Here is a 17,490-nt window from a genome sequence, read left to right on the forward strand (position 1 = left end):
AAGAATAAATAAAAAAGGAAATGCTAAAAATAAAAATCAAGGTTAAAGAAGCAAAGAATGTCTATAATGGGCTCATCAGTGAATCTGAAGAAAGGTCAATAAAAATTCCTAATAAATGCAAAAAGAAACAAAGTGATAAAAATAAGTAAAACATCTAATAAATGTGGGACAATTTCAAAAGGTATAACATGTGTAATTAGAATACCAGAAAGAGAAGAAACAGTGGGTCCAAAGAATTATTTGAAGTGAAATGGTCAAGAATATTCCAAAATTAATGTCAGACATCAAATCACACAGCCAGGAAGCAGGATAAATACCCAAAAATCTATACCTAGGCATATTATATACAAACTGCAGAAAATCAAAACAGAGAAAATTTTATGTCTTAGAGCAAAATTTAGAGGATAAAAATTACAAGGGACTTTTCATCAGAAAACATGCAAAGCAAGGAGAGATTAGGTGAAATATTTTATCAGAAGAAAAATCTACTAACTTATAATTCTATATTCAACATTATACTTCAGAAATGAGACAGAAATAAAAATTTCTTTTAGACAAACAAAAAGTAGGGGAATTCACTCCCAGCAGTACTGCCTGGCAAGAAATATTAAAAGTTATTTAGGGAGAAGGAAATGATACAGGTTAGAAACTTACATCCATATAAAGGTAAAGTGTTGAAAAAGAAACATATCAAAGTAAAATAAAATATTTTATTTTTCTTTTTTGGAGGGTACAGGGGATTGAACTCAGGGGCACTCAAATACTAATCCATATCTCCAGCCCTTTTTTGTATCTTATTTAGAGGCAAGGTTTCACTGAGTTGTTTAGTGACTTGCTTTTGTTGAAGCTGGCTTTGAACTTGTGATCCTCGTGCCTCAGCCTCCCAAGCCACTAGTATATCAGGCATGTGCCACTAAGCCTGGATCATTTTTCTTATTCTTAATTGACTTAAAGGGTAACTTTGTTTAAAGTAATAATAGTAACAATATATTAGGTAGTTATACTATATGAAATTTTTTTAATATACTAAATTAAATGAATGATAGCAATAACATAAAGTCTGGGAAAGAGGAATTGAGAATATTCTGTTTTAAATAGCTTTCTCTTTAAGTGTGAAGTAGTATAATAGCATTTCTAAGGTAGACTTGAATTAGTTTAAAACACATATTGCAAATTCAAAGGCAACTTGAGATTTTTTTAAAAAGATATATAATTGGTATGTTAAAAGAAGAAACAAAAATGAAGTCATACATGCTCAGTTAAAATCAAAGAAAGAAGAAAAAGGAGAAAAAGAAAGATCAAATACAATGAATAGAAAATAGTTACAAATATGACAGGTATTAGTCCAACTATATTAATAAAATGTAAACTTTAAATATAAATGGTTTAAATAATTCAATTAAAACATAAAGTTTCTTAAAGTAGATTCAAAAACAAGGCTCAACTATATGTTATCTACAGAAACTCACTTTAAAACAAAGATTCAGTCAAGAAATTAAAAAGATAGAGAAAGATATATAATGCTAACCCTAATCTAAAGAAAGCTGGGGTAGTTATATTAATTTCAGAAAAAGCAGATTCAAAGCAAGGAAAAATCAAGAAAAAAAAAATAGGGATTTACACAATATTAAAGAGGTCAGTTCTTATTGACATACACTTCTGACATGTATACACCTAACAACAAAACATCAAAACATGTGAGGCAAATATTGATAGAAAAACTGAAAGGAGAAATGGAAAATCCATTGTAGCTATCTATTTCAATGTCCCTCTTTCAGTAAATGATAGATCAAGCAGGCCCCAAATTTGTAAGAATATAGTTGACCTGAAGAGCACTATCAATCAACATGATCTAATTGACACTTACAGAATACTTCACCCAACAACAGCAGAATATACATTCCTTCTCAGGCTTGCAACAAACATTGAAAACACATCACAATTGTGGCCATAAACACACCTTAACAAGCTTAAAAGAATAGAAATTATGCAGTGTATGTTCTTGGACCATAATGGAATTAAAACTAGAAATGACAGAAAGATAGTTGGGATATCCCCAAATATCTAAATAACACATAACTTAAAGAAGAAGTCTCGAGAGAAATTTAAAGATGTTTTAAACTAAATAAAACTTAAAATACAATTTATTAAGGTTGGTGGGATTCAGTGAAAGTAGTGCTTAGAGAGAGAGGAAAGCATTAATTTATATAATTAAAAATAAATACTAGGAGATTAAAAAAATCGTTAATCTAACCTGCCATTTAGGAAATTAAGAAGAACAATTTAAGACTAAATCAAGCAGTAGAAAAAATAAAATAAAATAAAATAAAAATTAGAGCAGAAATCAATGAAATGGAAAACAAGAGAGTAACAGAGAAAAATCAACTAATTAACCAGTACCAAGAGAGAAGTGTCCAGGATTAATTCAACTGGTTTAGCTTAGGTCCATTCTTGCTGAAAAGGATAAAGATGAGGATGGATGGTCAGGTCAACCACTGAACCCATCACTTAAGATAGAAATTCATCATTTAGTCACTTCTCTATCATTTGTTCATGCATTTATTATTAAATATTAACTGCCTGCTAGACCCAGGTAATATATTATATCTAGATAATTACAAAGATAGGTAGGTCTTTGGTTGCTACAACATAAATAATAATAGCAGCTAACATTTATTGACTATCTGATAGCAGCTATTTAAAGAACTTTTTACACAGTAATTATTTAAACCTTATATAATCTACGTGATAGGTAGTATTGTTATCTCTATCTTCCATATGAAGAAATGAGGCTAGAAACATTAAATAATTTGCCATGGTCACACAGCTACTAAGTAGGAGAGTGTGACCAAGCTCTTAGTGACCATATTCTATTGCAGTCGTCATGGAAATTTCCTTGAAAAATCTTCTCTATTTACTGGAAATCCTCACATTAGGAATATCTTGTATTTGTCATCAAGCACTTCAACTGTAATTTAAACTCATTTCTTCCTTTTTTGGCTATGGTAAGTAGAAGGAGTAGGGAGGACTTGTAGATCTCATATAATTTACTGTAAGGTATTTGAAGAACAGCAATAAGGGATTTATAAAGGAAAAACAAAATTATTGAAAACTACTGTTAAAAGAGCTTTTTGGTATTGAAGCTTGGCTAGAAATCCTCTAAAGAAGAGAGCTGTTTTTGACATGTATAAAGATTTTTTTTTAACAACCATCTCTCTTGTAAGTAATTAAGTACAAGTAATTACATAATTACTTGATTATGTAGCAGCACTAAAATTTTACAGGAGGTTTTTCACTTAAACTCTCGCCTTATAAAAATAATTGCCACAGTCAAAATTATTTTCTAAATGCAGTAATTCTTTCTGCTTCTAATTTTTTGAGGGGGGTGATGGTGGAATCTAGGTCTATTTTTGTTTAGCAAACCGAGCCAGAGAAATGTGTAATTTAATAATGTGTCACTGTGTTCAGACAGTGACTTAAAAACTTAAAATGAATCCTCAAGTTATGATGGTAAGAAACTAGATGGGGAATGAAATTTATAAGCCAGGGTTGCATACTAGAGGATTTCTTCAGTCATAAATTTCTAAAATCAACAGTTAGATTAGGATGAGAATTCTATTACCTTAGCCAAAAAAATAACATTTAGAATATTTAGTTTTTCAAAATATCGGCACGTTATAAGATTGAGAGAGAGGAGAGGTATTAGATATAAAGGAAACTCACAAAACATCACTTTGAGTAATCTTTGCTTATAAGCAAGAGGCTTGGGTAACATAATGTGTGGGGTTCCCCCTCCTTTTATTTCATTCTTTCTTTCTTTCCTTTTTTAAAGTGAGCTGTCTCATCATTGCAAATTTTCTCAAGTTCTTAGAACTCTAATTAAAATGTGGTAATTGGTTATGTTACCTCAATTACCATGATGCATGGACATTGATGCAAAGTGACACCAATTGAATCCCTTGGGTGTTTTACCCTGGGGCCATCCCATTTATCCTGGCCTTATTATTTTCAATTATGTGGCTAGATGGGTTGCATACTTTCAAGGCCAATAAATGTGTAAGGTTTTTCTGGACACAAGGTTCTGTTTTCAATGCAGACCTCTGGAGTGTCAAGCAAAAAGGAAAAAAAAAATGGGAAGAAAAAAATCCTAAAACCCTAAATTCGCTAAGGTTCAAAGGCATGATTGCCAAAATAAAGGTATTCCAAATAAATCCAGACTATATCTGTTTAAAATAGTTGTTTAAAAAGCAAGAATGATTTATTCACTACTCCTCCTAACAAAATAGTGGTGGACCACTCAGAGTCCTCATGAAACTTAAAAGGGTGAGGATACAGATTCAAAAATTTTCTTCATCATCAGATAAAGGTTTAAGTCTCTAATAGAGCTAAGCAGAGAGGTGCAGCATACTTTTCAGATGTATATTATGAGAAATCTGTCCTCACGAAAGTAAGATGCTATGGTTTAGATATAAATTTTATAAATTGCATCTCAGTAAACTCATGTGATAGACAATGTAGGAATGTTCAGAAATAAAATGATTATATTAAGAGAGCTGTAATCTAATGGGTGGCCATTTGATGGATTAATAATTTGAATGTTTATTTGGTGGTAACTCTAGGCAGATGAGGCAAGGCTGGAGGAAGTAGGTCACTGGGAGTATAGCTTTGGGATTTAGATTTTGTCCTTTGCATTCATATTCATTCTCCACCCCCAACCCCCACCTCAGCTTCCTAGGTGCCATGAACTAAGCAGCTTTCCTCTGCAAAGCCCTTCTGCCATGATGTTCTGCCTCATTTCTGACTGAGTAATGGAGTCAGCTGACCATGGACTGAACCTCTGAAACTTTGAACCTCAAATAAACTCTTCCTCCTCAAAGTTGTTCCTGTCAGGTATTTGATCACAGCAATGGAAAGCTGGCTAACACATAAAAGTACTGTGAAATGATTATTCAGTATTCTGAATAAATTATTTTCTACTGGGGACACTAATGGAATTTGTGGGAAAATTTGTCTGTTTATAGGCTTGTTCCACTCATTTTTTTTTTTTAAAGAGAGAGTGAGAGAGGGGAGAGAGAGAGAGAGAGAGAGAGAGAGAGAGAGAGAGAGAGAGAGAATTTTTTTTTGTATTTCTTTTTATTTATTTATTTTTTAAAAATACACAACTATGGAATGCATCACAATTCTTATTACACATATAGAGCACAATTTTTCATATATTTGTGTATAAAGTATGTTCATGCCAATTCATGTCTTTATACATGTACTTTGGGGTTTTTTTGCATTATAATTCTTATTACACATATATACCATGATTTTTCATATCTCTGTTTGTATATAAAGTAGGTTGACACCCAATTCGAGTCTTCATACATGTACTTTGGATAATGATGTCCATCACATTCCACCATACTTGCTAATCCCCTGTTCCCTCCCTTAACCTCCCACCCCTCTGCCCTATCTAGAATTCATCTATTCTTTCCATGTTCTCCCTCCCCACCCGACTATGAGTCAGCCTCCTTATATCAGAGAAAACATTCAGCATTTGTTTTTTGGGGATTGGCTAACTTCACTTAGCATTATCTTCTCCAACACCATCCATTTACCTGCAAATGCCATTATTTTATTCTCTCTTTTTTTTAAAATTATTTTATTGTTGGTTGTTCAAAACATTACATAGTTCTTAATATACCATATTTCACAGATTGATTCAAGTGGGTTATGAACTCCCATTTTTACCCCGTATACAGATTGCTGTGTCACATCAGTTACATTTCCATTGATTTACAAATTGCCTTTCTAGTGACTGATGTATTCTGCTGTCTATCCCATTCTCCACTGTCCCCTCTCCCCTCCTCTCCCCTCCCCTCCCCTTCTCTCTCTCCATCCCCTCTACTATAAATCGTTTCTTCCACTTATATAATTTTTCTCCTACTCCTCCTTTCCTCTTATATGTAATTGTGTATAACCCTGAGGCTCACCTTCCAATTCCATGCAATTTCCCTTAACTCTCACTTTCCCTCCCGCCTATCATCCCTGTTTAATGTTATTCTTCTTCTCCAGCTCTTCGTCTCTACCCTGTCCTTGGTTACTCCCCTTATATCAAAGAAGACATTTGACATTTGTTTTTTAAGGATTGGCTAGCTTCACTTAGCATAATCTGCTCTAATGCCATCCATTTCCCTCCAAATTCTATGATTTTGTCATTTCTTATTGCAGAGTAATACTCCATTGTGTATAAATGCCACATTTTTTAATCCATTCATCTATTGAAGGGCTTCTAGGTTGGTTCCACAATCTTGCTATCGTGAATTGTGCTGCTATGAACATCGATATAGCAGTGTCCCTGTAGCATGCTCTTGTTAGGTCTTTAGGGAATAGACCTAGAAGGGGAATAGCTGAGTCAAATGGTGGTTCCATTCCCAGCTTTCCAAGAAAAGACCCAGAATAGCAAAAACAATGCTAAGCAGGAAGTGTGAATCAGGCGGTATAGCGATACCAGACTTCAAACTATACTACAGAGCAATAGTAACAAAAACAGCATGGTACTGGTACCAAAACAGGCGAGTGGACCAATGGTACAGAATAGAAGACACAGTAACCAATCCGCAAAACTACAACTATCTTATATTTGATAAAGGGGCTAAAAGCATGCAATGGAGGAAGGATAGCATCTTCAACAAATGGTGCTGGGAAAACTGAAAATCCATTTGCATCAAAATGAAACTGAATCCCTTTCTCTCGCCATGCACAAAAGTTAACTCAAAATGGATCAAGGAGCTCGATATTAAATCAGAGACATGGCGTCTGATAGAAGAAAAAGTCGGCTATGATCTACATACTGTGGGGTCAGGCCCCAAATTCCTCAATAGGACACCCATAGCGCAAGAGTTAACAACCAGAATCAACAAATGGGACTTACTCAAACTAAAAAGTTTTCTCTCAACAAAAGAAACAATAAGAGAGATAAACAGGGAGCCTACATCCTGGGAACAAATCTTTACCCCACACACTTCAGATAGAGCCCTAATATCCAGAGTATACAAAGAACTCAAAAAATTAGATAATAAGATAACAAATAACCCAATCAACAAATGGGCCAAGGACCTGAACAGACACTTCTCAGAGGAGGACATACAATCAATCAACAAGTACATGAAAAAATGCTCAACATCGCTAGCAGTCAGAGAAATGCAAATCAAAACCACCCTAAGATACCATCTCACTCCAGTAAGATTGGCAGCCATTAAGAAGTCCAACAAGAACAAGTGCTGGCGAGGATGCGGGGAAATGGGTACACTTGTTCATTGTTGGTGGGACTGCAAAATGGTGCAGCCAATTTGGAAAGCAGTATGGAGATTTCTCAGAATTTTTTAATATTTATTTATTTTTTTTTTTAGTTTTTGGCGGACACAACATCTTTCTTTGTATGTGGTACTGAGGATCGAACCCGGGCCGCACGCATGCCAGGTGAGCACGCTACCGCTTGAGCCACAACCCCAGCCCCTTGTTTCACTCATTTTTGTTATCTCCTCAGACCTACCCATTCAATGTCAGTGATATCCTCAGTGGTTATGAATACCCTTTGTACATTCTCCTCAAATATGTAGGAAAAAATTATGGCATTATCTGGGAACACCACCAATAAATATAATGTGAAACTTTCTCAAACCAGTTTAATTTTATGAGAATAATCCTGTGCCTTCACCAGCTTTTTTTTTTTTTTTAATTTTCAGATTGCAGAAAACTAAAAGAAAATTTGTCATTTGCCTATCTCCAAATAGGTAGAGCACTGAATTGGGAAAATTGTGAAAGAAAGAAGGTATACTTACAAAGATCTTCTAAACCTGGCAGAGCTGGAATTATTTATGGCAGAACCCCAGGCTATTCCCAGTCAATACCCAAAGAGCCTTATGTTCGCAACACTTTGAATGTACTTTTTCAACTGAGCCTCATCCATATTTTAACTGATAGATAATTTTTTCCTTCATTTTTGTCTTTGTATTCAAGACAGTTCTAAAAGCAAATTCAAGAGAGTTTTACCTAGAATTCATTCTATTATTTAAAAAATACTTTTGAAATAAAAAATATTGAATGATGATATATAAAGACCTTATTTAAAGCATTTCATCCATAAAAAACATTTTAAAATCTAAACTTTACTAATAACTTATTCAAACTTTTTATTTGAAGTTTAAGTTTTAATTTCAATTCTTTAAAAACAAAAACAAAAAACCAACACTTTCCTTCTAGCTTTACTTTTAACTCAATGATTTCTCTTTGTTTGGTTTGAAACTTTTCCAAACAATATCCAAACTTAATTCCATCCATGAATGTCTTCTGATGAATCCAACCATTTATATAAGAACTGATGGATGAATGTGGAGGGGAGTAGTGGCTGTATTTTCAAATGATGTTCCCTGAGTACTGTCTAGCCCTAGTCTTCAGACAACATGCATGAATTCTTAGAACTGATCAACTAATAGAAAATAACCTATTAACAGAAATTACTGTGCTATCATTTCATTACATAATTCTTCTTGAGTTCAATTAAAAAAGAAAACTCAGGTAGTTTCTAATAAAAAAGGAAAAATAATAGTAGAAGTCAGTATCACAGAATATAATAACCAACCAAAGAAGTCTTAGGTAGAAGAAGGTCAAGGAATGTTATCAATAAATCTTTAAGAAAAAAAAAATAAATAAATCTTTAAGAGAAAAAAGGGCTTGAAGTTCTAGAATAGATATACCTGGATCCAGGTATATTTATTATAGTATAACTAGTACTAGCAGTATGACCAGGGTAATTTATTTAATCTTTCATCAGCAGTTGTAAAGAAAATTAAGTAAGAAAAGTGGTCATAGTGACTAGGATATGTTATATGCCTAATAATATTCACAACACAACAGCCCTATTCCCTTGGTGATGACACTTGCAATATACTACCTGGCTTTTTACAGGGATCCTTGCTAAAATATTTTTAAAAAACCAAAATTAGTATAAAAATAGAAAAATACTGAGAAACATATTTTCTCACACTGTATGACACCCTCCTGTGTTAGCAATGTTGTGGGTTCCCCTGAGGGAATTAGTCTATACTAGACTGAACCTGTCCAGAGAGAGAGAGGTTTATTGAGATGACATTTGAAACAATAAATTTGATTTGTGGTATATACAAATCACTGCTGTAAAACTGGTCTTACTACAAATCCCACGAATGTCAGGAGTTTCTGTGAAGCATGTGTGTATTTAATAACTAAGAAGCCCCATGTAGTTAGAGGAAATGCTTAAATAAGTGTCAGTGAGTTATCAGTGATCATCCAGCACACATAACAGACCAAATCCTCTCTTATTTTCTCTAGCATTTTGAAAGAGAAAATGTAGTTCTCTTTCTTGATGTTCTTACAAGAACTTACTGATTTTCCTTGAACATTTAGATATAGGTTAATTTTGGGTAGCTAAAAATTCTTTATATATCAAATGGCAATAAAGGAATTTAATCCATAATTTCCTAAACTATATGGAAAAGTGGAATCATCTAATTTCCAAATCCAGTTGGCTTAATTTGTATTTATAAAAAGTTTTGTTCATTTATTTAGTTTAAAGGTAGTTGCTGGGTATCTTAATGGCAAAACACTTGCCTAGCGTGTGAAAACCCTGGGTTCTGTCCCTAGAAAGGCAAAACAAAACAAAATCAAACCTGAAGACTTCATCTTAGAGAGGAAGTTTAGTATATTCATTTAAAACTGGAATTCCTAGGTTCAAATCCCAAATCAATTACAAACTAACAGATAACTTTGGACAAGTTACTGACTTTTTTTTTTTTTTTTGCCTCAATTTTTTCTTGTGCAAAATTGAAAGGATAAAAATAGTATACATATTTTGTGGTATTTTAAGAATGTTAAGTGACTCAGCATATCAGTTACTTAAAACAGTGCCTGATACACATCAAATGCTATGTGAGAGCTATAGTTACTGTGTTTGGCTTTTCAGGAAAAGAATTCCCATTTTCATTGATTTACTCTAAGGCAAGGATACCCACTGCCAGGTTTCAAGGTAGTCAATCAATCCCTTTGTAATTGATATTCTGAATATGCTCATGTAAAATTCTGAATGTGTTCATGTGTTTTTAAAACAGCTTTATTAGGGTATAATCTGTATAAAATAAACTACATATATAAGATATACAATTTTGTTTTGATAATATGAACACAGTCATGAAAATTGTACCCTATGATTCATTTCTAATTTTTTAAAACATTTTACATGAAGGTCAAAGCTCACAACTTGAGAATATAGATACTCAGTTGTTCCAGGATCATTTATCATTTTCTCCATGAATTGCCTTTGCACCTTTGTAAAAAACCAATTGATCACTTGTGCTTATTTTCTGGAATATCCGTTCTGTTCCATTGATTTATTTGTTGACTTTGGCACCAAGGCCACACTCTTGAATATTGTAGTTAATTGTAAGTCTTGATATTAGGAGGTGTAAGTCCTCTAACTTTACTGATCTGTATCAAAAGTGTTTTGGCTATTCTAGGTTCACTGTATTTCCAGATGAATTTTATATTCAGCTTACAAATTTCTGCCCCCCAAAATCGTCAGAATTTCTATTGGGATTTCATTGACTATATAGATAAATTTGGTGAGAAGTGATCTCTTATTGATGTCTTCTGATTCATCAATACTTTTAGATTATCATTAATTGAATTATCATTTAATTTCTTCCAACAATATTTTGTTGCATTTTTCTACACATTTCTTTGGTTAGATGTATCTCTAAGCATTTCATAGTTTTGCTGCTATTGTAAATAGTATTGTTTTCAATTTCAGCTTCTGATTTTTCATCAAGTAGTACATAGAATAAAACTAATATTCATATATCAGTGTAAAGTTGATGGAAATGGTAAAAATATATGTCCTTGTTTTGTTCCTGAAAACACTCAGTCTTTTAATTCTTAGGTTTCTGAGAGACTATATGAGGAAGGATATAGATTTTTGTCAAGTGCTTTTGCAGCTCACATTAGGATAATTACATGATTTTCATTTCTAAGTCTCTAAATATAGCAAGTTACATTTTTTCACACTTATATATTGTTAATTTCATGTGATAAAATTTTAAGAATCTTTTTATTTATATTAATTAGGAATTTCAGTCAGTCTTTAGTATTCTTGTATTGTCTTTGTCTGGTTTATGGTATGTAGGTAATATTTGCCCAAAGAATGAGAATGGAAAATATTTCTTCTTTCCAGTTTTCTGGAAGACTTTGCATAACATTAGTATTTCTTCCCTTAAACATTTGGTATAATCCATCTAAAGGGCCATCTGTCCCTGGAGTTTTCTTTATGGAAGATTTTAAACTAATAGTTCAATTTATTTAGTAGTTACAAAGTTATTCATAATATTCCCTTTATATTCTTTAAATATTAGTAGAAACTGCAGTGATGCCTGTTTCTTATTCCCAATGTTGATAATTTGTTTCTTCTCTCTTTTTCCCCTTAATCAGTCTGACTGGAGGATTATCAATTATATTAATCTTGTTTTTAAAATACAACTTTTCATTTTGATTTTTTCCTTTATTGATTTTCTATTTTATATTTCAGTGATTTCTGTTCAGATCCTTTTTATTTCCTTTCTTCTACTTTGAGTTAAATTTGTTTTTCCTTTTGTAGTTTTGAAAGATTAAAGCTAAGATCAATGTTTTGATGGCATTCCACATCAAAATGTATGTGCCTGGGGCTGGGGATGTGGCTTAAGCAGTAATGTGCTCGCCTGACATGCGTGGGGCACTGGGTTCGATCCTCAGCACCACATAAAAATAAAAGATGTTGTGTCCACCGAAAACTAAAAAATAAATATTAAAAAATTCTCTCTCTCTCTTTAAAAAAAAATGTATGTGCTTTTTCTATTTCTATTCAGTTAAAAATACAGTTGGTACACCATAGCCATGGGTTTGGAATCAACTGCATATCAAACATACTGAAAAAAACTGCAACTGCAGACTTTTTTTATTGTCATCATTCCCTAAATGATACAGAATAAGAATATTTATATACATTTGCATTGTGTTAAGTATTACAAGTAATCTAGAGATGGTTTAAAATATTTAGGAGGATGTGCATGGGTTATATGCAAATACTATGCTATTTTAAATATTTTTAAATTTATTTTTAATTGACACATAATAATGTACTTCCATACTATTTCATATGAGGGTTTTGACCATCTTCAGAGTTATAGGATTGGGGGTCCTGGAAACAACTCTCTACCCTACCAATGAGGGTGACTTCATAATTTACCTTTCAAAATTTTGACCACTGTACTATATAAGTGTGTTATTTATTTCCCATATATTTGAGAACTTTTCATACATATTTTATTATTTATTTCTAAACTAATTCTATTATGGTTAAAGAACATACTTTGAGGTTATAAGTTCTTTTAAATTTAAGACTTGTTCCTTGACGCAGAAGAGTCAGTTTTGGTGCATGTTCTGTGTGCACTTAAAAAGAACGTTTATTTTGCTGTTGTGGGATGACGTGTCTTATTAATTAACTTTTTAATTTTTATTTTACATATTTAAGATGTGCAAAATGATATTTTGATATGCATATACATAATGAAGTGATTAATACAATCAAGCAAATTTATATATCCATCATTTTATATAGTTACCTTTCTTTGTGCACATAGGGAGGAGAGTACCTAAAATCTATCCTCTTAATAAACTTCTAGTATATAATAGAATATCATTAAGTACAGTCTTCATGTTATACACTGAATCTCTGGATTATTCATTCTACTATAACTCATACTTGGTATTTGACCCACAACTTCCATTTCCCTTCTTCCCCCATCCCAACCCCTGATAACCAACTTTCTATTCTGTTTCTACATTTTGTTTTAAGATCCCCTGTATAAGTGCAATCATATAGTAATATTCTTTCCATGTCCTCCAGGATTCTCCATGGTATTGTAAATGGCAGAATCCCCTTTTTTAAACGCTGAATATTACACTCACAATTTCTTTTTCCATTCATCCATCAATGGATACTGTCACTTTTTTCACTATCTTGGCTATGGTAAACAATGATGCAATGGACAGGGGAATACAGATGTCTTAATGAGGTAGTGACTTAATTTCTTTTGTATATAAATCAGAAGAGGTATTGCTAGATCACATAGTAACTGTATTTTCTTAATAAACTTCTAGTATATAATACAATATCATTAAATATAGTCTTCATGTTATACACTAAATCTCTAGATTATTCATTCTACCATAACTGAAACTTGGTATTTGACCCACAATTAGGAACTTCCCACAGTGGCTGCACCGATCTATTTTCCCACCAATGGTAAACAGGTTCCCTTTTTCCATATCATCACCAACACTTGTTAGCTACCTTTTGGATAAAAAGACTTAGTTGAAGTGTTTTAATTAGGTCAAGTTGGTTTATAACATTATCCAAATCTTTTATGTTTTTACTGATTTTCTGATCTATCAATTACTGGGAAATGGTATTGGAATCTCTGCCCTAATTTGTATCTTTTTCCTGTCTCTACTCAGGTGTATTAGCTTTTGCATGGTGCATTTGTAAGGTCTGTTTTAGATGTTTAATAATGTCATATTCTCTTGATTAACTGGAACTTTTCACATTAATAAATGTTATTTATACCTTATGATGTACTTTGCTCTGAAATCTGTTTATTATTAATATAGTCACTCTGACTCTATTTCAATTAGTATAAGCTTAGCATATTTTTTCATCCCTTTTTTAAAAATCTATTTTGTCTTTATGTTTAATATGGGCAACATATAGTTAAATCTTAAGTTTTTTTTTCTTGATCTAATAAATTACTTTCTTTGGGCTTTTAGTTCATTGTACATTTCTGTTTAATAGGACTATTGCTATAGCATTTAAATCTTTCATCTTGTGCAAATATACGTGTGTGTGTGTGTGTGTGTGTGTGTGTGTATTGCTTGTTACGTCATCATTGTTTTTTCTTTAACTCGGGATTGAACCTAAGGGCACTTAACCACTGAGCCCAGCCCTAGCCCCCCTTTTAAAAAATATTTTATTTACTGACAGGGTCTCACTGAGTTGGTAAACCCTCACTAAGTTGCTGAGGCTGGCTTTGAATTTACAATCCTCCTGCCTCAGCCTCCCGAGCTGCTGGGATTACAGGCATGAGCTGCAGCATCTGACATTACATCTGTTCTTTATTTTCTTTTTCCTCCTCTTTCCTGGATTGAGATTTTTTACAAAATGATTTACTTAATTTCCTTTGACTACTTTTTATAGTTTTTTATTATAGTTTTAAAGGGCTATAGTGTTCTTTTTATCTTATCACAGTCTACTTTTTAAGGATATTATACCACATCACATAGAATAAAAGCCATACAAAGCTCAGTACCATTTCTTGCTTCCTGACCTTTGTGATATTGTTGTCATATATTTTATTCCTAAATGCTATAAATCCTATAATTAACTGTTATTATCTTGATTTCAACAGCCTATTACTATTTAAAGAGATCTAAATAACATGATTTGATTTTTTTTCTCACTAATCCACATGCTTACCATTTCCATTGTTCTTTATTCCTTTGTGCATATCCAGGTTTCCATCAGATATCATTTTTTATTTTTATTTTTTGTTTGCTTAAGGACTTCCCTTAAAAAGTCTCATAATATGAATTTGGTGTGATGAGTACTTTAAGCTTTTAATATTTAAATACTCTTTTTTCCTTCTTTTTTGAATGATATTTTCTATGTGTGTTTAATCCTGGGTTAAGTTATTTCCTTCTAATATTTTAAAGATGATGCTCCTGCACTTACATAATTTCTGATAAGAAGTCTGCTATTCTGCTTCTTCTTATTCTGTAAGTAATGGATATTTTTTTTTCTTCTGGATGCTTTTAAGATATTCTCTTTATCTCTGGTTTTAATCAACTTGATTATAATGCCTTCTGATGTATTTTCTAAATGTTTATTGTGCTTAAAGTTTGTTGAGGTTCTTGGATTTGTGAATTTATAGTTTTCATCAAATTTGGAAATTCTGGCCACTTTTTCTTCAAAAATTATTTTTCTCTTCCTCCTTTGTCTTAGAGATGCTAACTGTACACATATTTGACTAAAGTTTTCTCACAGCTCACTAATGCTGTTTTTTTGTTTCTTTTTGGATAGTTTCTATTGCTATATTTTTAGGCTTATGAATTATTTCTTCTGGAATCCTGGGTATTTTGTTTGCTTGTTTATTTTGTACTGGGAATTGAACTCAGGAGCCCTCTACCACTGAGCTACATCCCAAGCCTTTTTACTTTTTATTTTGAGACAGGGTCTCATTACGTTGCTGAGGCTAGACTCAAACTTGCAATCCTCCTGACCTAGCCTTTTAAAAAAATTTTTTTTTGGTTGTAGATGGACAAAATACCTATATTTTATTTATTTATTTTTATGTGGTGATGAGGACCAAACCCAGTGCCTCACACGTGCTAGGCGAGTGTTCTACCACTGAGCCAAAAACCCAGCCCTTGCCTCAGTCTTTCAAGTAGTTATTATAGGTGTGTACCCCTCCATGGACTCCAGTGTATTTTTTAATTTAAGCAATTGTAGTTTTAATCCTTATTTTAGGTAGGTATCTTCAATGTTTTTAGCTATGATGCTTAATATTTATTTAGTATTTAGTATTTAGTCTAATTTTCTAGCATCTTAAATACATGGAACCAAAGTATGACTTTTAATGTTCTTATCTACTAGTTCTATCATTTCTGAATCCATTTATTTTGATGGATATTTTTCTCTTCATCAGCTGAATTTTCCTATTTTTGTTTGCATGCCTGGTAGCATTTGATCAGATGCCAGATATTAAATTTTATGTTGTTGGATACTGCATATTTGTACTGCTATAAATATTCTTGAGCTTTGTCCTGGGATATGATTAAGTTTTTTTAAAAAAATGTTTGATCCTTTCTAGTCTTGCTTTTGGGAAAGACCACAGCAGTATTTAGTCTAATTTTACTCAATTATTGAAGCAAAATCCTCCTTAATACTCTATCACATGCTCTGTGACTTTCTTATGACTGAAAGGAAAGAGAAGTATTCCTGGCTTTGTAGAAGCTTTGAAGAACAATCCATAGATTGTTCTTTCTAATCCTTTCTGGTGGCTACTTCTGCTAAAGACTCAAGAGGATCCATTCTGTAAATATTTATCAAACACCTAGTATGTGCAAGGAAATCACAGGCCCTGAATATAGGAAACAGAAGTTGGTATCAGTCCTCTCCATTCTTCTGTCCCTTTTTTTGAGTTACCTTCAACCACCATTTTTTTTTTTAAGCACAGAAGAACTTATGTACTATCTTCACTAACCAAATAATATACATATTCAGCAAGGGGGAGTCTTTTTCTGCAACTTGTATCTACCTCTACATAGTAGCCTGAGTCTCTAAGAAGTAGCTCCCATTTCTCAAAGCTAAAACTTGCCTATACTGTAGAAGTAGGATAAAAATACCTACATTTAACAACCAATAAAAAAAAAATACCTACATTTGGTCTGGAGAAATCTGGTCTGGCATCCCTTATTATATGATTTCAAAACAGTACTTAAAGGAAACCAGTTTGTGTCTTTAAACCAGTTTGAATGCTTCCTAATGTTAGAACTTTCCCTACTGCAGCTAGATTTTGCCCAAACTTCTTTCACCAATATCAAACTTACAGGCTTCAAAGTTCAGAAAAAAAAAATGGTAACCTCTTGCCCTTCCATATACTCTCAAATAGGAAAAAAAAAAATAAAGAAAAAGAAAAACATGTCAGTTAAATAGCTTCACAGCAAACAGGTCATTTCAAAAAAAGACATCCAATTATGTAGACTCTGATTACTGGTAATAATTTGGAAGTCTTAAGAAATTTAACAATTTCAGCTCAAAACAATTAAACAGAATTATTGAAGAGAAAATCACCCTTAGACTCAACATGGCTTCAGATGCAAAAGATCAAGAAGGTTTACTGATTCTGTGTCCTTCTGTTTAGAGTCCCTAATGCTAAACATCTGAAACTTAATATCAAAGCAAATACTGCTTTGTTAAAATTAGGATGCATAGGAAGAAGATATTTTTCAATGACAATATTTTTTTTTTAAGAGAGAGTGAGAGAGGGGAGAGAGAGAGAGAGAGAGAGAGAGAGAGAGAGAGAGAGAGAGAGAGAGAGAGAGAGAGAGAGAATTTTTAATATTTATTTTTTAGTTCTCGGCGGACACAACATCTTTGTTGGTATGTGGTGCTGAGGATCGAACCCGGGTCGCACGCATGCAAGGCGAGCGCGCTACCGCTTGAGCCACATCCCCAGCCCCGACAATATTTTTATATTTGATTTTTCAGTTTTGAATCCTGAACTTTCCAAAGACATAGAACTGAAAATATAAACATATAAGGAAAACTTTCCTATGTACATATATGTATATATTTTTGTTTATATAAGTCAAATATGAGAG

General features: G+C 32.7%; 1 protein-coding gene across 3 annotated transcripts in view; it reads right to left on the minus strand.

The window, feature by feature from the left end:
• Positions 1 to 17,490, minus strand: part of AKAP6 (A-kinase anchoring protein 6) — a 532,388-nt gene that overhangs the window by 31,732 nt on the left and 483,166 nt on the right. The gene's annotated exons all lie outside the window — the stretch shown is intronic.

This window comes from Spermophilus citellus (genome assembly GCF_964194105.1).
Source record: "Spermophilus citellus genome assembly, chromosome: 4".
Classification (NCBI taxonomy): Eukaryota; Metazoa; Chordata; class Mammalia; order Rodentia; family Sciuridae; genus Spermophilus; species Spermophilus citellus.